Source organism: Meleagris gallopavo, chromosome 17, assembly GCF_905368555.1.
Source record: "Meleagris gallopavo chromosome 17, MGAL_WU_HG_1.1, whole genome shotgun sequence".
Classification (NCBI taxonomy): domain Eukaryota; kingdom Metazoa; phylum Chordata; class Aves; order Galliformes; family Phasianidae; genus Meleagris; species Meleagris gallopavo.
In genome coordinates this window covers 4,878,289-4,903,243 of record NC_139420.1, presented here as the reverse complement: position 1 = coordinate 4,903,243, position 24,955 = coordinate 4,878,289, and the positions used below count along the sequence as shown (strand labels likewise).

General features: G+C 46.9%; 1 protein-coding gene across 4 annotated transcripts in view; it reads right to left on the bottom strand.

The window, feature by feature from the left end:
• Nucleotides 1-24,955, bottom strand: part of CCDC92 (coiled-coil domain containing 92) — a 59,822-nt gene that overhangs the window by 14,682 nt on the left and 20,185 nt on the right. For all 4 annotated transcript variants that reach the window (XM_085238313.1, XM_085238312.1, XM_085238314.1 and 1 more), the window contains 3 exons: nt 3,118-3,274; nt 1,920-2,016; nt 1,460-1,555 (listed from right to left, as the gene is read on the bottom strand). The gene's annotated coding sequence lies outside the window, so the exon portion shown is untranslated. The remainder of the gene's footprint in view (nt 1-1,459; nt 1,556-1,919; nt 2,017-3,117; nt 3,275-24,955) is intronic.

Sequence of the window (24,955 nt, the reverse complement as noted above, 5' to 3'; positions counted from 1 at the left end):
ATAACAGAACTGAGATGTTGATGGAGAATTCTTGGCATCATAGGAATGCCAGCAGAAGATAATCACCAGCCTGAAGTCACTGGGTTGCATGAACACAAAGCTGCACCATCAGACACAAACCCCTTCTCTGGGCTTGCTGAAGGCAGAGCTGTCCCTGCTGCAGGCTCCTCTGTGGGTCTCCATGCATGGCTTGGGTGTGGGCAGAGCTGGGCTTCAGGGAATGGTTCTGAATAAAACTAGGAGAGATAGAAGGCTTTGTGTTTTGTTTTGTGTTTTCCCATACGGGGTATGGTGGTTTGGCATCTGCCAAGTGAACAGATTAAGAACAGATGGGAAAAGATGTGAAACCCCATTGATCTCTGAGGGATTATTTCAGAAACACAGAGCACAAGCACACGCTGGCCCCTTCTCTCATGTCCTTTTTGCAAAGACTGCCCCAAATGTGCTTCATGCTGGTGGAGAGCTCCTCTGCCCCTGCACCTCGGGCAGCTCCAATCTCTTGCCTCTCTCTGCTCTGCCCCTTCCAGCCCCCACCATCTTATGCCTCATTCAGGCTGTACTGGGAAACTGCTTATGGAGAAGAGCTGCACTCTGCCCAGTACACGCAGCCTAAAGGCACAGACTCCCTGACAACCCTCCTTTGTCTGCACTGCAAGCAACCAGCTTAGCTCCAATTCACGGTTGGATTACTGTCCATCTGTAAAACAAGTCAGGTTGCAAACACCACATAACACATCCTTGCCCAATGCTGTCCCTAGGCAGAGTATCACCACATGCATTTTTTATTTGCAGCCAGCAGAGGACACTTGTTTTCTTCGCAAAAAGCTTGCCCTGTGCTTGGATGGGAGAAGGCAAAAGAAGAGAGGATTCAGAACTTGGCCACATGTGGGCACTGGAATAGCAAGAGATGGGCCCGGCCTTCTGGCCCCAGGGTCTGGTGGTGCCTTTTTCCTTGGCCTTTCACAAGAAGCTTGAGATGTGCCTGCAGCACGCTGTAAATGTGGGGGTGGGCTGTGCTGTGTTCCCTGGGCCATGTGATGGCTGTCCTCTCCTGTCTGCAGCCCCCAGCTGTGGTGTCACCACGATTCATTCCTTGGGTGGCAAGAGGCCATGTGGGTGGACTTGGCATCAGGGATGCTGGTAGCAGCGCAGATCTCAGTGCAACATGCAAAGCCTTGGCAAGTGCTGCTGCTGAGCTTGAGTAAAGCTCTCTATTGCATGGCTGGTGATTTGTGGGAAGGTACCCAAAAATAAGAGGAACTTCAGTGGAAAGCCCTAGAGGTGCAGGGAACCTTTGAAGTACACTGCACCCACTGTGCTATGTAAAACTATCAGTTCTATCTGACCACTAAGCATGCCTCTTTAAACCATTTTCTCTAGGGATTCAATGTACCATAGGCAGAAAATACAGCCTGAATAGTTTTGCACCATGTTTGTGCTCCCAGAAATAAATACATACCTCAGGTCCTGAATGATGCAGTGGGAGATGCCCAAGGAGCCCAGATGAGTCTGGACTTTGGTTAACCATGCTGTATCTTCTCATTCCAACTGTCCTCTGGAAGGAAATAATTAGTCTTGAATCACAAGAAATCTTGCTTTTAACTGAGCCACCTGGATCAATCAGTATTCAACCAATCTGTACCACAAACCAGCCTTAATATATATCTCTGAGGGGTATTTGAAAATGGTGAAGCCTTCCAAACACGGGAACAGCACTTTGCAGGCTGCGTGGAGCTGAGCCTGAGCGTGGTCTGTGGACTTTGCACCCTACCTGGAGCTCCTATGTCCACCCTGGCTCTTGCTGATCTGATATACTGCAAGGATAGACAGAGCTACAAGCCACTAGGCCCCCTCACCTTCCAGTGATCCCACCTGCCTGTAACTGGGACCAGCTTAGGAGAGGAGCTGGAAAGACCCACCTGGCTCCATGATACAAGCTGTCTCCATCCAAAGCCAACACAAGCGAAACCTCTGTCACAATCTGAAGGACAAAATTCCAGCACGGTGGAACACGATCTGTATCAGGAAACAGACAGGCAGAGCTTGGATCCATATCAATAGAGCAAAGGGCTTTGTTCAGTGAAGCCTGACCCTGCTCTGGCCATAGAAGTCCCACACTGGACTTGAAAGATTCGTCAGCTGGAATCAAACAGCTTTCCAGTTCCTTTCAGGCCACGAGTGAGATGTACCAAGACTTCCTACTCCATTAACAAAGACTGCTGGCAGGCCTACATTTGATGACTGTCTAAACAATATGAAGAGGTGGTGATTTGCTGGCGACGTGTGAAAACAGGCAACAAATCAGCTGGCAACATGCATGGGATTGAAGTTAAAGCAAAGCAAAAGGAAGATGACTTTGAATGGGCTCCAAAGGTCATGGGGAAACAAGCAAAAATTGATACAGTTCACTGGAAAACAGAGCAAGCAGAAGGAGCACTGAATCTTCTTGGCACTGAGAGCTGCTGGCATCTATTTGCAACAAATGTATTTCTGAGTTAAAAAAGAAATGGATGCGAAGGAAGGCTGCTGGTGTAAAAAAGATGAACTGGTACACAGAGGCCTGTCTGTAACAGCACTGGGATGCAGAAAGTGTGGTGCTGGGAAGGGCTGAGTGCACCAGAGTCAATGGGAGAATCGCCCTCCGGCCAATGCAGGGAGCTTGGGAGCCACAGAATGGGTCAGCCTAACTGTGGTGGGATGTCTGAGCAGAAGGAGAAAGTTGGGTAGTTTAGAGCCTATTCAGCTGTGTTAAGGTGTGTTCTCTGCAACACTACTGAAACACACGAGTCAAAAGTTTTCATCATGTGGCAGTTTGGTTGGCACAACATTAAATTATCCCTGCAGCTTGGGGCTGACAGCAAGTACTTTTCATACATAGCGAGATGTTCTAGAAAGGATAAAGCAGGCAGGAAAATCACACATATCCCCTTCTCTCTTGGCTGTTAGCAAGGGCAGAATCTAGCCATCAGAATGACCACAGCGCACACCAAACCAAGGGGGTATCACTGCCCCCAGCCATAGGCACTGGGCATTGGGGACTCAAGGGAGAGCTCCTCTTGAAGGTCCCAGTCTCAGGTCTTTAGAAATGGCTTGGTTTTGTATTGCCAAAAGTTGTACCTGCTCCAAGCCCCTGCATGTCCTCTGCCATGGGTTGTGAGTGACACACGAGCTTCATCCGAGGCAGGGACATCTCGGTGGTTTCTGGTCTGGGTGGAGGCATGGCTGTTGCTCGATGCCAATTCCAATTCCTAGCAGGAATCTGGATAAGTCTGTGCTGGGAAATTGCAACATAGTACATTGTGTTAATTAATGCCAAACAGGAAGGCTTTCAATGCACATCATCAAAAAAACCTTTAGCAAACACTAGATTCCTTCTGTCCATGGGTATCTCATAAAGAACATTTATATTTATGACGTGGCAATGGAAATACATCTCGAGAGAACACCGTCCAGCACACCCGTAACGCTGACTTAGGCTCAAATTGTCTGACGTGCGCAGAAGGGAGCACCATTCCGTTCATTCATGCTCTGGTGTGCTATTTTCACCACTGGCAGCTCCTGCTGCACTAACTAAAATACTTCTGATTCAGTTCAACAAGTTTTTTTTTCCAGGTTTGCTTCTCCACAGTGAAACCACAGATCGTGCTATAAGGAGAGCTCCGAGGCTTGAGAAGTCTAGAGTTACTGTAGGTTGCAGTGGTTGGATCCGATCCTAAAACAATGAAACTGAATGTGAAAAAGACACAGATGGCTGTCGCCTCTGTGCCATTTGGAGTGGTTTTTGGTTTCTTGCCAGCCATCCCCATGCCACAGTTATGCAAATAGAAGCAACAGCGTTTGATGCGGCGATACACACATCTCTAACAGGCTGTGGCATGAGGGATAAAATAGCCGGGTGTTTCTGAAGAGGGTGAAATGATCACTGTGTCAGCTTCAAGGACAGAGGATTTGAGGACATGGGGTGAGGCAAAGATGGCTTTGCCGTGGCTCTGATGCACCTGGACACCTGCACGCCCATGGACATGCCATTCTGCAGAAGTCCAAAGGTCTGATAGAGCCTCAAAGTCCTCTTCTATCATCCTTGGCCCCGAAGAACTGCTTGCTTGTCCGCTCTGTGTAACAGCAGCTCCTTGGAACAGTGCACACTTGAGGTGCTGAGCCCTGCTACCCTACAGCCAATGGCAATGAGATCTGATGAGAAGAGGAATGAGAAGAAGCCATGGGAAAACAGCTCCAATTGCCATGGCCGAGCATCCGCTGCCGAGGTCCGGACATTGAATTGCAAGAAGAAACAAACAGAATTGATTCTTCCATTAAAAATGCCATTCTCTAGTGAGATCTCAGCAACAGAATGGGTTTTGATATCTGATAATTAAACTCCTAATCAACTCCTTTCTAAAAATGCCTTCTCAATCTCCTGTGAGGATTGGGAAGGCTTAGAAATTTAATACAATTCTCTGGTTGGGTTAAACATCAGGCAGGTTTCAGACTATGTTTTACTAGAACCAGATGAATTTCTGAGCTTGAAATCCAGCATACAGAATGCTGAGTGAGTTGGATCTGGTGGCCACCTGTCCTTGTGTTTGTAGTATGAGTAGCTAAATGAAATTCTGGAAAAAAGGGTTATCTTAAATACACACAGGATAAAGCAAATTGAAGAAAGCCCCACTCATTGTTGTTATGTGCATCTTCCCAGCAAGAGGGGAAGATTAGGTTTGTCTCTGAAGTTACATGTGCTCAAGCTCACCTTTTTGACTCTCAGAAGCTGAAACATCAGTCTGTAAGTTCTTCTTTAATTGCAACTTGTGAATTTTCCCTTAACTGCACACTAAATCCAAGCAGACATTATGCTGAGTTCAGGTAATTAGAAATGCTTTACTGCCAGGGCAAGTCAGTATCTCAGAAGGTGTAAATTGGTGCAGCTCAGTGCAATTCCTCACCCTTTCTGACTTGATTTGGGTCAGTAATCACCATGAATTGCTCTTTCTCTCTCTCTCACTCTCTTTTCATTCTCATATCTGCCTATGTGTTTATCCACCTTTGTATTTAGGTAGAGGAAGGGAAGACAGTTGTGAGTAATAGCTAAATAACCATGATGGATGTGATTTTTTTCCCAGTCATAATGAAAATTTGTCAGATAAAAGAACAGCACGAGAAGTGATGGCATAACATAATGCCCTCCTTGGAGGTGAGCCATCACAGAGCTGGGCCCATCAGCAGTCTGAACTGGGAGGAGACAGTATCAGGAGAGACAGAAAAATAGCACTGTGGGATCCCAAATGCAGAAACACAGAATCACAGAACAACCCAAGTTGGAAGGGATGCATAAGTATCATCGAGTGCAACTGTTGTATTCACTGATGATCCAACAGAGACAGCACTCGTAAGGCTTGCTAACGGAAATGGTTTCTAACATACAAAGGCACCAAATTCTGGTCCCCAAACCCCATCTCATGCTGCAGGGCTCTCCTCCCTTTGTGTGAGGAACCACAGGGAGCACAAAGCGAAAACAAATTCAGCTTGTGTCCTCTGCCAGTTTTCCCCAGCTGCAGACTTTGCTCTTTGAAATGGAGGGTATCTGTTCTTTAAAAGGAGTTGTTTGTGTGCCAGTGAGTCGGTCCGTGCACCAAAGGAGCGATGCTGAGGATGGCTGCAGGGTTGGGCAGGGTGTGGGACAGCTGTGCAGGAGGAAGCGGCTCAGCAGTAACCACAACAAAAGGGACCCGCGGAGATTCAGGGAGTGCTCTGAGTGTGGGAAGCTCTGCTGCTAAGGGAGCTGACTGTTCCAGGCTCTCCCACCGCTCACCCTGAGCCCGACTGCTTGATCTTGCACTAAAAGGGAAATGTCTGCGACTGTGGTGCTTTGCTGAGGAAAGAGTCACAAGAAATCCCTGGCGGTGGCTGGTTGGCAAGGAGAGCCATGTGGGTGCCTTTGAAACTCCAGTGTGTTGGACTGTCTGCTCTGCTGACGTGCTTCTGCCATGTTAGCACACTGCTTAGGAGGGCCCAGCTCACTGCAAATGGCCAGGAGGGAGGAGGTACAGGCAGTACCTGTGCAAGAGCACCTGGCTTTGGTAAAGCTCTGCTATTAGTGTTCAAAGTCTCTGGCTGATACAAGAAAATCCAACCATTAGGCTGCTTTCTACCTCAAACAATTTTGGGAAAAGATTGCAGTGGTTGGACATTGTTGGGCTAAATCTATGTGTTTTACACGGCCATTTTCTTAGCTTTTTTTTTTTTTTTTTTCTCTCAGAAGTTTAAAGAGATGCTTGTTTTTCTTGCTAATTCTTTCCTCCCAGGTGCTGATAGGGATCTCTGTAACATGAGGCCAGCTGGAAGAAATTCAAGCTGCTTTCTGAATGCTGTTTTGATAGAGTGCAGGGGATGTGTCTTTGAAGCTGCTGGGCTTGAGAGATGTCCCTGATTCAAGAGACATGCAAGAGGCAATTAAGCTCTTTCCCTAGAGCAGCCTTGGAGCCTGTACCTGTGAAAGCACAGCCACTTGCTGCTGTCACCCCACACCGATCAATGGAGGAAAAAGAACTGAGGAAGGTGTTATTTCTGCAAGCTGGGAGGTGAAGGGTGTTTGGCAGAGCCATCTCCATGTACAAGGGGAAGCTACAGCCTGACTGCTCTGGCTGAATGGCCCAGGTCAAGTGGAGGTGTGAAGATACCCTGCTTTGTGCTTTGCATCTCAGCCCTCTGTTAAACCCGGAGTAGAAAAGGGAACAAGGCAGTTCCCATCTCTCTGCCTTCCCACTTGAAATGGTGACATATTTCAAAGTCACTTGTTGAAAGCAGAAACTGCTGCTGGCAAATGCGTGAGATGAGTCGAGGCAATAACGCTGGAGCAGGACACTGGAATTGTGAAGATTTTCTTGGGGGAGATAGTTATTGTGTCTTCTGTTTGTTTGCTTTGACTTTCCTTTCCCTTGTAGTTCTTTTGCTTCTATTTGTCCTTTCCTGCTGTACCCACATGTACCCACCATGGGAATGGCCCCATGACCCTGTGCTGCAGTCAGTCAAGCAGCAGCTGCCCCTGGACCAACAGCTGTCTGTGTGTGGGGCAGAAAGGAGGCGATGGCCAGTGTGCCCCTATCTGGCCCATCTCCTATCCTGTCTGCTCCTGTCCTGATCCCTCTCTGGTGGATGCTCCTCAGGCATCACTGTTCTTTCCTTCCCTGTACCCTTTCTGCAGCCCAGGCTGAAAATCCCCATGCAGTGGGCTCCGGTGGTCCTGAGGGAGACAGTGCCACACACCCGCTTTATCAGCTTCTTGGGAGCAATAAGGGAGATGAAGATTCAAGGCCTCTAGGGAAGGAGATTCAGCCTAATGTTTATATTACTGCTTCAGTCCTAGTTCAACTCAGAAATGTAGGGCTCTCCTCTGAGGCTGGCTTTCAGAACAGCCCAGTTGTTTCCTGAGCTCCGGCTCTGTTTGGCTTAAGCCAGGGCTGCAGGTTTCTGCTTCAGAGGAGAAGAGCCACGACAAGACTCCAGTGTGGTGGAAAGCTGACAAACCCTCATTTAAGACATTTGTAACACGTGGGGCCTAGGAAGCAAAACAAAGACAGCCAACAGCCAACAGAAGGTGAAGGGAAGAAACTGCACACGGGCTGGGAGAAGAACTCAGGTCTGCCCGGCTTCACTCCTCCCCCAGCTTCCCTTTGTAGGTATTTCCTGCGCAGACGGTTTCTATGCACATTTCCTGCACAGGTTGCACAGCCAAAGTTGCATTTTTAAAATTTTTGTTTTAAACCACACTTTGCAAAGCTAAAGAGTGTGTGTCAGGGGAGCACAGAGGTATCACACCAATGCAACTTTATCTGCACAAAGTCTAAGCACATTACCAGCCAAGTTTAACAGACTCTACATCAAATCTCTTAAAACATGCAATGGCAAAAGTGCACTGAGCACTCCCATGTCTACATCTGCATCGATATTACAATCCCCTGACTTGGGAAACAATAGCACAAGGAAGTTTCTGTCAGGTCAGAGTGCAGGGAGGCAATGTTCCCAGATCTGGATGTGTTTGATTTGCCATGGGTGCTCCCTTTCTTGTATGATTTCAGTGTTGAGGCACAACTCAGAGGAATCATGTGCACATCTCTGGTCCTGTCTCACAAAGTGGGGAGGGCCCGGGCCACCATCACCAGGGACACCTAATTGCTGCAAATAATGGCAGCTGCAAGTAGGGAAATCAGACAGACAGCTCAGGCTCTGCCTTGTTTCTCTTGGCTCCACAGCTGAACTAGGACAACTTTTGACAAGCCTAGTGCCAAGACAAGGCAAGAATGTTTGTAAAAGATGAGGACCCCTCCAGATGATCCTGTCTCCCATATACATGCTAATTTACAAGTATCAAACACATATGAAGAGCTTCAGAAGGTTTCTGGAAAAGACCACTGGGATCACTGAGTCCATCCATCGGTCCATCTCTACCATGCCCACTAACCATGATCCTCAGAGCCACTTCTCCACAATTCTTGAAAGCTTCCAGGGGCACTGACTCCATGAAAGTCCACAGAAGACCCCATAGGAGTGGATGCCAGACTGGCCCAAAGGACGTGAGTGAGATCTGCCAGCTAATTATTGCATCAGTTGGTTAAAAAAACTGACACAGCCAGGGATGATCCCACCCAGCTGTGGCACATGTAATTAATACAATGCACAGAACAGGATAAATATCCCCAGATAAGATCCAGGAGCGGCGCTTGTATTGCTCTCTCTGCTTGAGTATCTTGAGGCATGTGAAAACATAAAGCAGCAGGGAAACCAAATAGAGGGAGTGTCTTGGCAAGAACACCAGCAGATGAACACGTCCTATGAACACCTCAAAACCACTGGGGACAGGAACCACCCTGTTTGGAGCCATGCTCAGCATCTATCTGCCCCAAAATACACAGCATGTGCAGTGATTCTCAGCCCCACAAGGCTGTAGCACAGCAGCTCAACCTTTCTCCCTGGCCTGGAGCAAAGTGCCCAGTGAGTCTCACTCCTCCGACCAGCAAACCCTGACACCAGAAGGATAAAGCTGTCTCCTGAGTTGCCACCCTTGAAACCCAAAGTACAGAATGTGTTTCAAAATAAAGGCAGCTCGAGTGGTGTCAGTTCTGCTTGTGTTTGTTTCTATGGAAAATTGTTACTTTAATGTGAGTCATGGGAGTAATTAAGGGATAAATAGCAGCACTGCAGTTCGTCAACACCCTGGTGCCATTGCAAAAGCGAAGGGAAGTGTACACATTCCTACAGGGACACAAATCCAGCCAGGGCACTGGCAAAAAAATCATTTCAATCCTTTGGGCTTTGACAGTCTGCTCTGGTCTTAGTCAGGCTGGTGTCGATCCGGAACAGCCCTGCTTATGCCATTTAGCAGGGAATCAGCGAGATCAGGATTGTGACTGTTCAAATTTATGTCAGGAGGTACAGGACAGAGGAACCAGAGAAGGAAGATAACATACATGGTGGAAGCCCAGATAGATGTTATCAAGATTGCCCTGCTAGAACAGGGAGAGAGTGCAGGAGTGAGGAGTAGAGCTGTGCCTGAGCCGAACATCTGCAGCCTGAGAGTCAAGTGATGCTGAAGGAGCGAAGAAGAGGGATGCATTCATGAAGGGATCACCTATAATTTTGAACCACTCTGCCATAGATTCACACAAAGTTCCTCTGAAAACAAAGAAAACAATGCAGTGAGGCACAAAACAGTACAAGGAGATGAACTGGGAACTGGGCAGCGACGACAGTACCGTGTTGCTGCCCAACAGGTCAGTGCAGATGGAGTTTGAAAGCAAGATAGCTGTTGGATGGGCCACTGACCCTCGCCAGATAGAAGAGGGAGCCTCTATCCCAGCCATATGGCTGAAGCAGTGACTTTCCTGGCTGGCTGGGAGGCTGTAGCAAGTGGGTTCACGTGTTCCAAGTCATACTCCCCCCCAGAATTAATCAGCAGTTTGGAAAATATTTATTACAACTCCCTTGGTGCTTCTGCACACATCTCCCTGGCACAATGAAGCACTATTTGGATGTGGCCAATTTACCTGACTCCAGGGCTGGCTCATTCAGTGCTCTGCAAGAGATGCTTGCAGCCTTCCTCCCTTCTGCCCAGCAGTTACACCCTATGGACTCCTTGGTGCTGCCGGGGGACACTGACAGCTGCTGTGGAGGGGGATCTGAGAAGCAGTGTGTGCTGCAACTGCTCTATATTTGCACCTGTCCATGCAGAAAGGCTGTTTCTCATTTGAGATCTATTCTGTGGCCCCTAGCTTTATACTCCCCATTCTCTTTAGTCTTTGCAAATGACTTCAAGCAACTCCCTTTTCCACTTTCTAATAAGCAATTAAAATGCTAAAGGGCAGCTCCTCTACTGAAGGCAACTGAAGCCAAGAGAGCTGTGACAGTTTATGCCAGCTGAAGATTTGCCTTTAAGTAAATGCTTTAAACTTTCCACTAAGGAGACTAAAATAAGCCATAGCATGAAACATTAAGAGCAAAGAATGAACTCTGGAGACCAGAGGGATTTGGGAAATGAAATGAGATCCATCTTACTGGCATATTTCCCCCTCTGTCTACTTTTGGAATTTAAAAAATTCCCCCAGATTTGTCTTCTACAGACCAGCTTTTTGTTCACAGACCAGCACTGAGCAGCCTCCTCTTTCACACAGGGCAGGTGAGTTTTGGCAAGCCAACATATGAAATACAGACCTGGAAACTATTAATATCTTTTACTGCTGGTATATGGCAGAGTTGGTGCAGGTGCCATTTGTTTTCTTTAACATGCTTTTCAGCTATGCAGCTTGCAACCAAAGATGAGATGAGCAAGAAGATTTGTAGTTGGTGAGCAAGTAGTGGTCAACCCAACTCTGATCCAGAATGCTGTGACGACCATGCCTGGGTAGATGTTACTTGGGTTATTAAGCATGGGTTTGACCATGTGGCTGTGCTAGTGTGTTCATATGATGGAGTGGAAGGCAGCCTGGTTCTGCTCATTATGCTCTGGAAACCTGGGCTCTAACTCCTGACTGTGTGTTAACTCTCAATGGGACCTTAGCATGTCCCTTGAAGCTCAATTCTCCAGCTGGCTTGCAACCCACATTTTCCATGGACTTTAAATGGAGCAGGGGATCTTTGTTGCCTATGAAAACTGAGACTCCAAACACCTCAGCCTCCCCATGTTTAAAAGAAGGAGGAGAATGTTTTGAGATCAATGGATAAGAACACCTGCAAGCACTAATGCCTTTGTATCCTGCCAAGATACTGGGAGATTAAGCAAATATTTTGAAGGGCTGTAAGATCTTATGAGGCAGGTATGGGGCTGTTTAGTTTGTCCAGGATATATTTTTCCCTCCTTTTATATGTTTTCCACAAATAGGAGAAGTCAGGCAGAGAACTAAGAGACGCATCCTTTCTTGGTTTGGTTTCAGGCATACTGATACGCTTTGTGAAAACTAAACTAGGAACACCTGCAGAGCCCCCTGCTGAGTCCCAGTGGAGGGTCTCTGAACTGAAGAGGAACACATCTAATGGTGCCCTGAAGTTTGGTCTGAGTATCTCCAAATGGAGCATAGCTGGAAAAACAAATCGTTTGGGGAATGCATTGTCTGGCTGCACAGGCCACAGCTCCAAACAGGATGTAATGAAGCTAGTAAGAGATTTACTCTGAGAGATTTGATCCATACAGTGTTAAATCTAGGTCCAGTTTGGGGTAGTGCATTTTAAGGAAGATAATAGACTAACTGGAGTGTGTGCAGAGAATGAAGTGAATGATAAAAATGTTTTGAAAACATGACCTGTAATGATAGGTGGAAGGAAGTGAGTTTGTTTAGTCTAGAAGGGAGAAGAATGAGGGGAACACGATAATGGTTTTCCAGTATTTGCAAGGAGGACAGTAACAGTTCTCCACAATTTGGGAGGGGCAAGAAGATATCAGTTCAATTTATAGCAACAAAGTTTAAGGCAGGACTGTAAGAAAAGCCACATAAATACAAAACCTTCAGACGAGCTACCTAGAAGAATGGGAAATGTACATCATGGGAAGCTTTTAGGAAATGGACTGTAACAATTCATATGCAAACCCAGGTATCTTACAAATCAAACAATGGTATTTGCAGATGCAGAGATATCAGACTGTGCTGAGTATGGGCAGACTGTTGTTTACACAAAGCAGTTTTGAAAGTCACCCACGTGTGACAGCACTGAATATGAGTTGAATCATTCCGAACGAAATAACATAACTGGTGTGGAGGTAGAGAACAGCATTAATGTCACCAAAATTGCTTTCAGACCTCATCTCTGTAGCATAATGCATTCCTTTAAAATTACTGATGACAAAGGAAATTAGAAAGAAAGGTAATTGTTGTACTGACCTCAACAGCAGAGTGCTACAGCACCTGGAAGGCTTTCAAATCTGGCAGAGCATGCTACAAATAACCTACTCCATTGTCTGACTCAGGTAATGCAGCCTTAAGAGTTGCACATTTCTCTTTATCTCTCTCTGTTCTCCCTCTCATCTTCTGTGCCCGAAGAGTAAAAATAGCAACTTTATATGTATTTTTACACTCCTAATCACTGGCTCAAGTCACTGTTCTCACAGCCTTGTCTCCTTGCAGCACGGGGAACCGATCCAGCTGTGCTGCAAGATGGAGAAGGTTCAAGTGTGTCAGCTCCTGGTCAGAATGCGGAAACACTGTGACAGCAGAAACGCGGTATGTAGGTGGCTCACACGGCCAGCGAATGTGTCTGCAGACACATGGGCAATATCAGCAACAGAGGCTACTTGCTTACCAGCCCATCAGAAATCTGTTCCACGCTCCGCATGGGAAGAGGCAGCAGCACCTTGGATGAGTAAAGGCTGCAGGGTGCTGATATTTGGGTGAAAATCCACACCCCACTGTGTTACTCATCCCTCATCAGTCCTCCAAAATCTCCCCCTCCAGGATAGTTTTTTGGACAGCATCGGGATGAATTCTGCTGGAGGATGGTAGAACAGGCCAAGGAGTGAGTCAAAAATACCCACTCATTTGAGGGAATTAAGTAGTGTGGAAGGACTGGGTGCTATTAAGTTGAAAGCTGTTTGTGTAGCACGGCTGCATAACAAACAACCCTTTCAAAATCTCTGAATAAGAACAATGATATTTACTCCAATCTTGTAGACACAGCCTTGCTCTCTTTCCAAAGCGAGGGCAAGGTCTATGCACAGCCAGCTTCTCTTGGGAAAGGAGATCTGTTCAATTCCAATGTGAATGTTGCCAGAATGGGGTTCACAGTTGCATGATAGGAACATAGCAGTACTGGGCTAGGGGGATTTGATGCAAGCACTAACCTACTTAATCCACTGAAGATTGCCTGGCTGTTCTTCTTGTCTGCTTGCCAGAAGGTCTCTCATGTCTGTGCCTCACTGCAGGGATGCCCTGTGTTAGTTCCTCTTCCATTTTTCACTTCTTTTTTTCGCCTAGGAAACCTCCTAAGGCAGGACTGAATGTCCTTGAAAGCATCAGTTATAACAAACAACCAGGGGCAGATCTCAGCGAACGCTGCACAAGTCAGAGGTCACAGCTGGAACTGCTTTTAGGGGAAATTCAAAATTACTGTCAAAAGCAGTTCTCTCTCATTTTAATTGTAATTGGTTAATCTCATTTTATTTGCCTTGTGGCTATGGCTGTGAAGCTTAGGAAACTCTTGGGGGCCCTGCTCTACTCCCTAGGAGCAATTCTGAAGACTTCAGCAAAGTTGCACTGGATTTATTCCTTGTGCCACTGAGACCGCAGGCAATTGCTTGGAGGAGCCTGCAGAAAGGGAGGAAATGAATGTGGCAGATGGCTGTTCTTTTTTCAGCAATGAAGACAGACAAATGGTTTAACCCTCACTGATTTAACCCTCCTTACTGCCCCTCTGCAGTGAGCTGCCAATGATCCATGCAGGGAACTAGGGGACAGGATGAGTATGAGCATGTCACTCGCCTCATCCTTTCTTCTGGAGGTAGGCAGGGCTATAGTTGGTACAACTGTTCTGAGTAGGGTGCCAGGACAGCATCAGCTAGGATTTACCTCATTAAATTTGGGGAAGTCAGTGGGAGCAGACTGCTCCCGTAACTATGTCATGTACCATGCACAGTGCCAACAGGTTAAGCTGATCTCTGCAGCATACCCACACTGTCGAGCAGTGTTTGTCCAGGGGTAGCTCACCAAAATGCAGAGTGCAAGGTGAACAGACCACAGCCAGGCAATGCACCAACAACCTGTGCTGTGCCTGCTAAGAGTCTGGCAAAGACCTGACTGAACATGTCCAGCAGCTCATCCATGGCCGCTGTCTCCATGCCTGCTCCTCGGCACACGTGCGCAGTCATGTGGAATTTGCTGATCTGACTTGCAGGCAAGTCAAAAAGCTGTCGAACAGTGATCACATCTAACACCACTCATCATCACCATCAATTGTTCTCCAAACGAAACAGCCCATGTCGCCAAGCAAAATGCTTTGGAAGATACTTTTCCACTGGACATGCATCCAAAATAAATACAGGAAAACCTCCTTTTCCAAGCACTGCTCCTGACTACTTTTCATTTGAATCATTAGTAAAACCAAGATATACGCACACAATAGCACAAGGCTGATGAAAACCCACTTCAACATAGTGCCCCAGATTTTTTCAGAGATTAATAATCTTTGCTGCTCTCAGCCTGCAAGAAAAACATCCCTCCAGTCGATCCAAAGCCAAGATGATGTGCACATTTTCACACAGGCTGCCCACGAACATCCCTCACTAGATGGATGCTTTTTGCAGCTGGCCATTTGAGCCGTGAAGAATGCTCCAGTGGGAGCTTGCCATGGTTTGTATAATCCAGCAATACTGTCAAGTCTTTGTCTGCCCTAACATGCCAGTTCTGATGAGACCCTGTTGCCGTAGCTTCAGGATTTCGCTTCCAGACAATGCCACGTTCCATCCCTCTACTAAATCTCATCTCATACAGAAGCCCAGGTGCTCTGCACTGGTGTAGAATGAACAGCCAACCAACTTCCCACACCACCCTCTCCTTCGACTGTACCACTTGCTGTGAATTCAGAAAGAGTCCTCCAGGTCCATGGAGCAAGCTGTGCTCCTCAAGGCTGGAGCTTAGTTTTACCAGGACCTGAATCCAAACCACACACAGCCTGCTAGCTTCAGTGGGTCCCACCCAGATGGCCCAGGTTCACTCAAAACTCAACCCAAGACCTGGCCCAGGCACTGCCAATAGCAGCGACTCTCTTTTTCTCCTTGCCTGCAGCGGATGTCCTGGAGAACCTGGCTCACAGTTCAAGACCTTAATGAAACTTATGGAACATTCTCTCAAGTGCAAGCACAGAGATGGCAAAGGTAAATCACAGGCCTCTAGTTCTTGGCTTTTGTATGTTGGCATTGCCTTTGAATGTGCTAAATGCCGTGGTCAAGAAAAGTTCTGTTCTGCAAGAAAGCAAGCTTTCAGACAATTGCTATTGTCAGTGGATTTTCTAATCACAAAATCACAGAATCACAGAATTGTAGGGGTTGGAAGGGACCTCTAGAGATCATCGAGACCAACCCCCCTGCCAAAGCAGGTTCCCTACACCAGGTCGCACAGGTAGGCGTCCAGGCGAGACTTGAATATCTCCAGAGAAGGAGGTACCTGTCTCTGCACTCATCCCCATTTCAGTGTGACAAGGCAAATCATACGACCTGGATGCACTGAGCTACAGTGCAAACAGGTGGGACTCCAATGATCTCAGCAGGCTCACTTCCAGTCCTGGCACACCAGATGCGAGCCTGCTTATCTCCGTCTATGCCAAGAACAAGGCAGCCCAGATCCCTTCCAACCCTGGCCATTCTGTGATTCTGTGATTCTCTTCTGCAGGTGACTGCATTTAAATGGACAACACCTCCTTCAATCCACCCTGACCTGGTTATGAGGTAAAGTCCTGCTGCTGTTTGCAGCTAGACTGGGAGTGTTTAGTTGTTAAACGTGCCAGAAGCTGAAGCTAGGGTTGTACTGCTGCTTGGAGAATCAGTATTTCCAGCATCTCCGGTCTTAATATAATTAACTTTCCCCTGTCTTGGATTGCTTCCTTTTCAAGAATGCTTGGCTTATTTCTTACAGGCTCTCTGTCTAGCAGTGGAAACAGCTCCGGCTCAGGGCCTTCCCTCAGCTCTCGGCTGTGCTGTGCTCGCCCCTGGGATGTTCCCTGAATGTGGCATGCAGCTGGTGGCCTGGCAGGACCAAACCAGAGCCTGTGCCAAAAGATGATCTTAAAGGTTCCTTCCAACCCAAAGCATTCTATGATTCTCTGTATGTGCTGGAAATGCCCAGGGCAAATGCAGTTTGTCCCCTGTTAAAGTAGTCATGATTGCTGTCTGGAAAAGAAAAGCCCTTTCTTTTCAGAATCTGATGCCTGTCCTGATGAGCAGAACTTGGAGGTGAGGAGCCTGGCAGAGCAATGCTTCACTCAACATGCCTGGCTCTGGAATGGGTCACAATGCTCTGGCAGCCCCTGGGCCAGCTCAGCGCTGCCTTGGGCTGTTTCCAGCAGGAGGCCTTGGTGTCCGTGAGACAAGATGGTGAGGACCTGGGGGAGATGCTGTCACCAAAAGCCTACATGTCAGCACGCCTCCCAGCCCTGAGACTTCCTTCTGTGCAAATCTCTGACATTTACTAGCGCTGCCTGAATTTTGGGCAAGGATTTCTTTTTTCCCCTCTTCTTGCTCCATAGCTCACTGCTGACATTTTAAGATCAGCAAGTCTGATCTCAACGATAAGCTAAATCCAAACCTCCTGAGGCTGCAGCCCAAATAGCTCTGTCTTTCACCACTTGGAAACCGGGGGCTGGAAGCAGCCTTCTGGGTGCATGAGGGCTGTGCCAAACAACACAACATCTCCAGCATCACCAGGAGCCTTCCCATGACCAGCAGCCACCAGCCCGACTGAACACATTGTTCAGACTGCTGTCTCATGAGCAAGGCTTACAGTGATGGATTATGTTTCTGTAAAAAGCGGAGGGAGGAGGTAGCAACCATGACAGTGACTGTGGTTGGTAGGAACTGGTTGTAGCTGCAAAGCAGAACATGCAGGGAAGAGGGGGCCAGAGCAGCACTGTGCTGCTTCCTTAGTGCTGACACCACTACAAACCAGAGCTTGGAAGAAATCTGACTTTGTGTTTTCTCCCCCTTCCCATCCCCAGCCCACCACATTTCTCATGGAACAAAAATCCTGCCTTTTGCCCAGCACTGCCACTGGAGCACTCATCCTTTGGCTGTGGCAGTGGATTAAATCTCAGGCCCTGAGAAAGCTCTTCCAAGGCACAGTGAGGATTTTGTTGTCGGGTCTAACCCATGTGGCAGCTCACAGCTGCCATGGTTGTGAAATTGTGCTTTTTCTTTCTGTTTTAGCAGCCCATATGAAGCAAGGAAAGCAGGGCTATTCAGAAAGACCATTCTTAATGGTCTGAAAATAAACCTAATATTTTTCTTGGCTTATAGAGGAAAATGGCTACCTTGATTGAAACTTTGTTCTAGCTCACAGACAGCAGTAGCAAAGACTGCAGATACGAGACTGATACAGACTCTGTTACACAAATCTTCATGGAGGCACAGTGACTTCTTTTACCCTTCTCTCCATTCTCTACTCAAAATGCTGCCTGTTATAGCTAAGAATCTTCAACAACTTGTTGAGAAAAGAAGCTTTGTCTCAGGTGGCGACATCATGAGCCACCTTTTGTTCTTTGCCATGCTGACGAAGGTTAATGAAACAGCTGGCATTTCATCAAGGCCAGCGCTGAAAATTAGGGACAGAGCTGCCATTAAAAATAACCAGATGCATGCATTTCTATCCCTGACACACCGGTCTTGAAATATCTCCCTCTTGGGCTGTACAGCTTCCAAGGAATAGCAGGAAATTGCAATTGTTACCCTGGCCAGAGAATGGATTTAATTTGTACTGTTTTATCCTCCCTATTGGAAACTATCCTCTGTTGTTTTTCTTTTTCTCCCACCCAAGCTAAAAAGAAAAGGGAAAAAATAAAAAAAAACCAACACAGTTATCTATAAAGCCTTCCATGCAGATGAGGCATGGCCTACCATAAAGCATGCATGTTTGCTTTACTAGAGAGATATGGATTGCTTGTATTCTGCAAGGCTTCCTGCAACCTATCTATACAGGTTGTTCTCCATGCAATACTGCAGCAGCTTAATGAAAGTTAGTTTGAAAGCCACTGGTTAGTTATTTCAACCAGTATACAAAGTTAATGCCAGTGGTGCAAGTATATATTTGCTAAAGAAAGGGCAGCTGATGAGAATGAGCTGGTTAAAGGGATTAAATGAACGCTGTCTGAAGATTATAGTTTAAAGAGTCTGCAGGAGAGGAATTAATTAAACTGACTTTTGGACAGAGAGGAGGAAAGAAGCAGCAGCACAAGTAACACTTCCAATTGCCTAGCAGCAATTGCCCAAGCAGAGGCTCAGGAGCCCTAGCTGGTTTAGATTAGTTCAGCAGGCATCAGCACGCGTGCAGTGGTGATGTTGCTTCAGTTGAAAGGCAGTTATTTGTTGAGTAACCATAATTTAATTGCATTTGATACAAGCCTGTACAAGAAGGAGATATGCATTTGTATAAGTCACCTGTTTTCCTTAAGTACATACTGCTCTGGCTACACAGGTGGAACCAGCCTGAGGAAACACACACTGGGTAGGCAACAGAGTGCTGGAGGTTTATCAGGGCTGAGCAACACCAGACATACTTTTTCTTAAAGCATTATTTTGTACTCTTGTGACATCACAGTGGGAATATATTTGGCCCCGTTAAGATTAGAAAGATGATTGCAGTGATTGAGTTACAGAGGCTTAATGAATTACTGCTCATCAGCTGAGCTGCGGTAACTGACTCTGCCTGTTGAAGGCACAAAGTACAGTGCATTAGCTCAAGGCTGATTTCAAGCAGGCGAGGCATAATGTGATTACCCAGAGCAGAAGCTGGCCTGAACTCATAGGCTAAACCCTGGTTGCTTTTGGAAAAGTACCAAGTAATGTTAATTGGCTCCAGCACAGTGGGTCTAACAACTAATCTGGCTCCAGAAGCACAGTGATCCCCAAGCTCATGAGGAACAAGGCTGGCTGCTGACTTAGAGATGTGCGGTCCTGTTTCAGCCAAGCTCTGAACTCGTATCGACAGCACGGCCCCTAGATTGGCACCAGAAGCAATTTATTACTGACTCAGGAAGGAGGAATTGTAAAAAAAAGTGGTGAATCATTAACGGCCTGAACCTGGGAGGTCTAAAGGAGGTCACTGAGATGGATGGCAGCTCCCCAGCACGGCCATGAGGAAGCACCAGAGCTACTCTGCTGCAGCAAGCCACCCTGAGGTGACCTGGCCGGATGCTAAGAAGGCCGGGAGGCATGGTGCTTCTCTGCTGCTGGGAGCCATTACCTGTTTCAGCAGTGATCATAGCCAAGAGCTGAAGTGATCCCTGTTAGGCTGCTGGTGGGAAACGGACAGAGGATGGCACATCCCTCATCCTGTCTGTCACGTGGCCAAGCCATGTCAGGGCTGATAGCATCCCAGGACAGGGGAACTGCTGGGGCTTCCATTGCAAACATTGTTGGCTCATTATTTAGACAGTCTTCCCCATTATCTCGTCTGCCTCCTGAAGCTTCATTCTTCCCTCCCTAGAGAGGAACAGGAGCTTCAAGATAACCTGGTCATGCAAAAATGCCCAGAAATCTCAGGCTCCTGTATAATGGTATGAACAAAATTTCCAGCAAGAATAAAAGGCCCAGAAAAACCTGCATGGAGTCCCTACACAAAGAATAGTTAATCCTGGGCTTTGCTACTTGTCACAGTGCATTACACCTCCATACAGCTGATCCCCAGCATGGAGTACAGCTCCTTTGCCCAGTTCCAGGACTGCAGGCGACAGATCTGTGTTTGTGCTCAAGAGGCTCTTACTAAATGAGGAGCTCTGGGAGGATGGAGAGTAGGCAACCATCAAACCCTTTTGCAGCAGGTCCCAGAGGATTCTGTTTTCCTGCTATTTTTAAGTTGAACAGGATTGAGTTTCGCTGAAGGAAATAGTTCTCCTCCCTCCCACCCCACTCATTTCTACAGCACATTGGAAGAGCAGTCTGCTGTCTGCTGGAGGTTTCCAAGAACCAGACGGTCAAACTGGAAACAAGTTTGCTATCTGCAGCCAGAGGAGAACAGGGAGAGAGAATGGAGAAGAAATACCCCTAGCATTCAAATGCTCAAAACAACAGGGTGTATGTGCTTGTGAGATTCACCCTTCCCTATTCCTTATGACTGAGTGGAGAAAGTGGCTGGGGTCTCAGATGAGGTTTCTGTGAAGCCCCCAGAGATAGGATGTTTACATCCATGGAAGTTTCCCTGCCTTCCTTAGTAGAGCAATGTCACAGACAGATCTCAGGGAGCAAGCACAGTCATCTGCCCTCAAGTAATCTCTGCATTACACCACTTGTAGAGCTGGACACTTGCAACTGCACTCATCTGTGGATCTAATTCCTGCTAGAAATAAATTCGTTCAATCATTGCTCCTAAAATCTCCACATGTGTGTGTTGTGGTACCACCACGACACAGATTCCAGCACACCAATAAATCTGCACGTTGTCACAGATGTGAAATGGGTAGTCAGCACCCATGCTCTGTGGCTCTGCACAAGATGCACCGAAGCCATCAGACCCAAAGCTAGAACTCAATTCCCAGTACATCCCCTCAGGTCTCAGAGAGGGGCCTGGCTAATTAACAGCAGCCCGTTGGACATCTACAGTCCATCCCAGAGTTCATAGCCCAGCAATAGCTTGTCTGCTCCTTCCTCATTCTGCTGATACCGATCAATTCTGCAGACACAAATTCACCCTTCCTGCGCTGGGCTGGGGCAAGGCACAACTCATTTCTCCCGCTTCCCTTGCAGTGACAGTGGGACAATACCACTGTTGTAGGTGATTCTACATGCCTAATGGAAAACCTACTGGAGACTAGCACAGTTGTATCAATAATCTCCTGTTTAGTATTCCTTCTGGCATGGGGTTTGCCGTTAACTTTCTAGCACAGGCTGTGTTTTCCATTCATCTTTTCTCAGCCAGGTGTTTGCTCATTTGCAGCAGGGTGCTTCAAAAGAAACAAAGCTACAATTGACAGGAAACAGAAGGCCAGTTTGCTGCCAAGACGGGTTCTCCTTGGGGGCATCCACAGTTGTAGAAACAGTTATTACAAATCTTTTAGCAGTAGTTCTGCACACCTGCTAAAAAAGCTTTGAATTTGCTTTCATTGGACCTGTCTTTCTGATGTCCTTTGTTAGGCACCTGTTAGTCAAACACTGTTCACGTTCACATCCATCCAGCACAGCCAGTCTTGGTTAACTACCTCCTTCCACTCCACTCCAGTCCTCCAGAGCTTACATGAAGATTAAGACTGGAGCGGGATAACCCCCCTCAAATCACAAGGCCTGATACTGTGTTTCCTGCCTAAAGGGGGATGCTAGTGTGGTTTCAGGCAGATTCAAGCATGGCTTGAAGTGCAATACTCCCCTTTTCAGTTGCAGAAGGGTAGGATGGTTTGGTGGAAAGGTTACATGGTGGAAAGACGGAGAAAACTGAGCAAGACATTCAGGACAAACTAAGGAGATCAGATTTGAATTTGCAAAACAAATCCAGCTGGTGGAGGGAAGATGTGGATTAGAGCAGACAGAGCAAGAGTGCAGCTGGGAAACAGACCACAGCTATCTTGGAGGAAGAAAGAACTTTTCCAGCCTTCTTTTCCCTGCATTTTCACTGCAAAGGCTCACACGTTTTGAACTACTACTGCCCTCTTCCTCCTCCTCCACTCCCACATGGACTGGCTGTCTGGGACATTAGCTCAGCTCTACTCAGGTCCCCCTAGGTTCTCTCCACACGCAGCTCCCAGGCTCCAGTAACAGATAGCTCTGAGGCATAAGATGGACCTATCACTCTGTGGTTATTTCAATTTTTTCCCCTTTTGTCTGCTTTCTGGAGCCAATAGGACATAGATTGCCCAGCTTGGCTGGAATCATCACCAGGGAAAGACCAAAGTCATTGCTGTTCAGGCTCTACGAGTCCTGAACTCTCATTAGTAGTGCAACATTACTGCTTCAGTCGTAAGGATTCACTCTGGTAATCCCATGCACAATCAAGAGCTACTCAGCAGGATTCACACAATGAGCACAGGGACTCCCTGAGCCCTCTGAAAAAGCTGTAGATAAGCTGCAGCCAAGCCCCTGGTGCTCCAGCAGGGTCTGCCTCTCAGATAAACGGGCACAGAATCAGGGCTGCTGGTACAGCCCAGCCAGAGGCAATGGTATTCCCACATCAGTGATTCAGGAAAGACATACACACATGGCCCTGGGAAGAAAGAGAATTCTGCAGGATAAAGAAGAAAAAGGTCTGGAAATGCTGATGCTGGCTAAATATCTTCATTCAGAAGTGAATACTTTGTAAATACAACTCTTGTTCCTACTGTGTTTTTGCCCCTTGGCATCACAGAGGAGCTATAAATACAGGTATGGATGATGCCAAAATCTGGGGAAAGTGCTACAGCCTGCCTCAGAATGTGGGCTGGCACCCATGATGCACAGAACAAGTACATGCTGTTTTTCTCTGCAGGTCTTAACATTTCAAGGCAGACAGAGGGAACCAATGCCCACAGACCTCTTAACCATCAGCAGACATTAGCAGGACCTCATCTACATGCCTGCAGCTCCAGAATGTCTTTCCATGAATATTTCCAGCATGCATACTGCTAAAGAACATTTCTGTTCTTTAAACAGCACTGTGGCAGGAGACTCTCACCCCAGGTGGGATGTCCAGCCTTGGCTCACAGCGCTCTCCCACCCTGAGCACTCTTCGTTTTTCCTCTGGGTGGAGAAGGTAGGCAGTGAGTGGCTAGATCCTTCTCTTCAGCCTTCAGAGTATCTTCACAGCTCAGTGCTGCCTAAATTAAATGCCAGCTCTGGTGTGGGACTGTGATCCTAAGAGGTTTATACAGACACTTTGGAGCAAATTCAAATTTTACCATTTGGCATCCCATGAGTAACAGCATACCTGAAAATACTATGGGCAGAAAAATGGGTTTTTGTGTGTATGTGTGTGTGTGCAATAAGCTCATAGTGATAGTGCTCTGTCTGGATTTGCAACTGTCTAGACAATGGAAAAATTAGCATCATGAAACTGGATAGTTTTATGAGATGCCCAGCCAAATATCTGGGAAATATTTTTGTAATGGTTCTCCTCAGAGGGAGATATGAGTCTGAGCCATTCATTAGAGATGCAGTTCTTTTGTCTTGTGTTCTGGTGAGGGACACAGAGGTTTTACTGAGCCTGCTGAGCCTCATCTGCCATGCTTTTCAGCCAGATGCTGGATGCTACTGTGGAGGAAAATAAGCCCTCAGTGCAAGCATGGCAAATGAGCTTCCTGTAGTTTGGAGCTGCTGGTTTTCTGGTGTGGAAAAGAAATCTAATCCCAAAAACTGGAGGTTAGGACCTCATGAAGACTATTTTATGTCTGGAGACAAACAATTAAAGGCCTGTTTTACAGACTACAACAAAGCCCAAAGGAATTCTAGGTTGCAAGATTTAGCTATTGCTCCCTATGGAGTAAAAGCTCACAGAGAGCAAGAAAGACTCATTCTAAGCCTCCAGCCTGGAGCCCTGACAGCTATTTCCTTAAGTGATTTACAGGGATCTCTCTTCCTCTAAGCTAGCAGAAGATGCAGCAACCAGGACTGCACTTATGGCTGAGGCTAAGTGATTTGTCTCCACAATGTCTGTAAATTTCCTCCTCAGCACCTCCATCCTCTGAAGAAATTAGAACAAGCTCAACCACAAGCACAGTGGTTCCTGCGAGTTCCAAAACAAAGATAACAGGCCTTCTGCAGCCAGCCCTTCTCAGAAAAGCACCAGTGTCCACAGGGAGAGAACAACAGATACACACCTGGAGGTAGGTTTCCCCTGGCTAGCAATTTGCTTCAGTTTTGGTGGTTACTTCCTTGTCCTAATGCAAAATAAACATGGAAGGAATAGGAGAATACATCAACATCTTCCATTGCTTTTATGAAAACCTTAAAAAATGGTAGACCAAGCAACAGGCATCTCATTTTAAAAGCAAGGACGTTGTCTTCCCTTGGAAGGAATGGGCTGTCAATTCACCTAAGGACAGCAGAGTTTTAGTAGAGGCTCATTACTGACGATAGTTAGCCAGTGAACCTTTGGCTTGGTTTAGGTTGTGGGAAGCCTTGAAAAACTGCTCTGAGCTTTCAGTGGATGTGTAAGGGAAATAAACAGAAATGACATTTGCAAGACCTGTGTAGAGGAACGTGTGGTGCTCAGACTGGGGCTTCTTCCCACAAATAGCAGTGGAGGCTTTCTGGCAGTGTCAGCAATGACAACCAAAGGTCTGGATGCAAAACACAAAGACTTTTAATGAAGAAGCTGAAGCTGTCATTGGTCACTTTCATAGAGAACTCACATTTTCTTCTGTGAGGGACAGTATGATGTTCCTGGATGCTGTTCAGCAGCAGCTAAAAGAGTCCTTTGGAAGGAGAGTGTTTCAGCATGGGGTTTTGAAAGCATAGACCTGGCTAATCTGAGGAAGGAGATGTCCAGTGATGGATAATTTGCTGTGGGAAGTGGTTCCAGATTCACACTGATGATAACAAGGAAATGCCAGGAGCTCGTTTGGATATGGGCAGCTTGGCTGGCTAGGGCAGATAGCACTGAAAGAATTTCGGGAAAATAACGGGACCAGAAAGTTAACATTTTTGTGCTGCAGATTCAGTTGTTGTTTGATGGTTCTGAGCTATTTCCTTGCTCCCATCCATCACACCATTGACTGGCTCATTTTTTCCCCCTTCCAGTTTTTGTAGAACTAATCTGTTAAGTTCTGTGGAGTTGATCTTGGCTCATGGCTCACACCCCACATCTGTTTTTCTAGG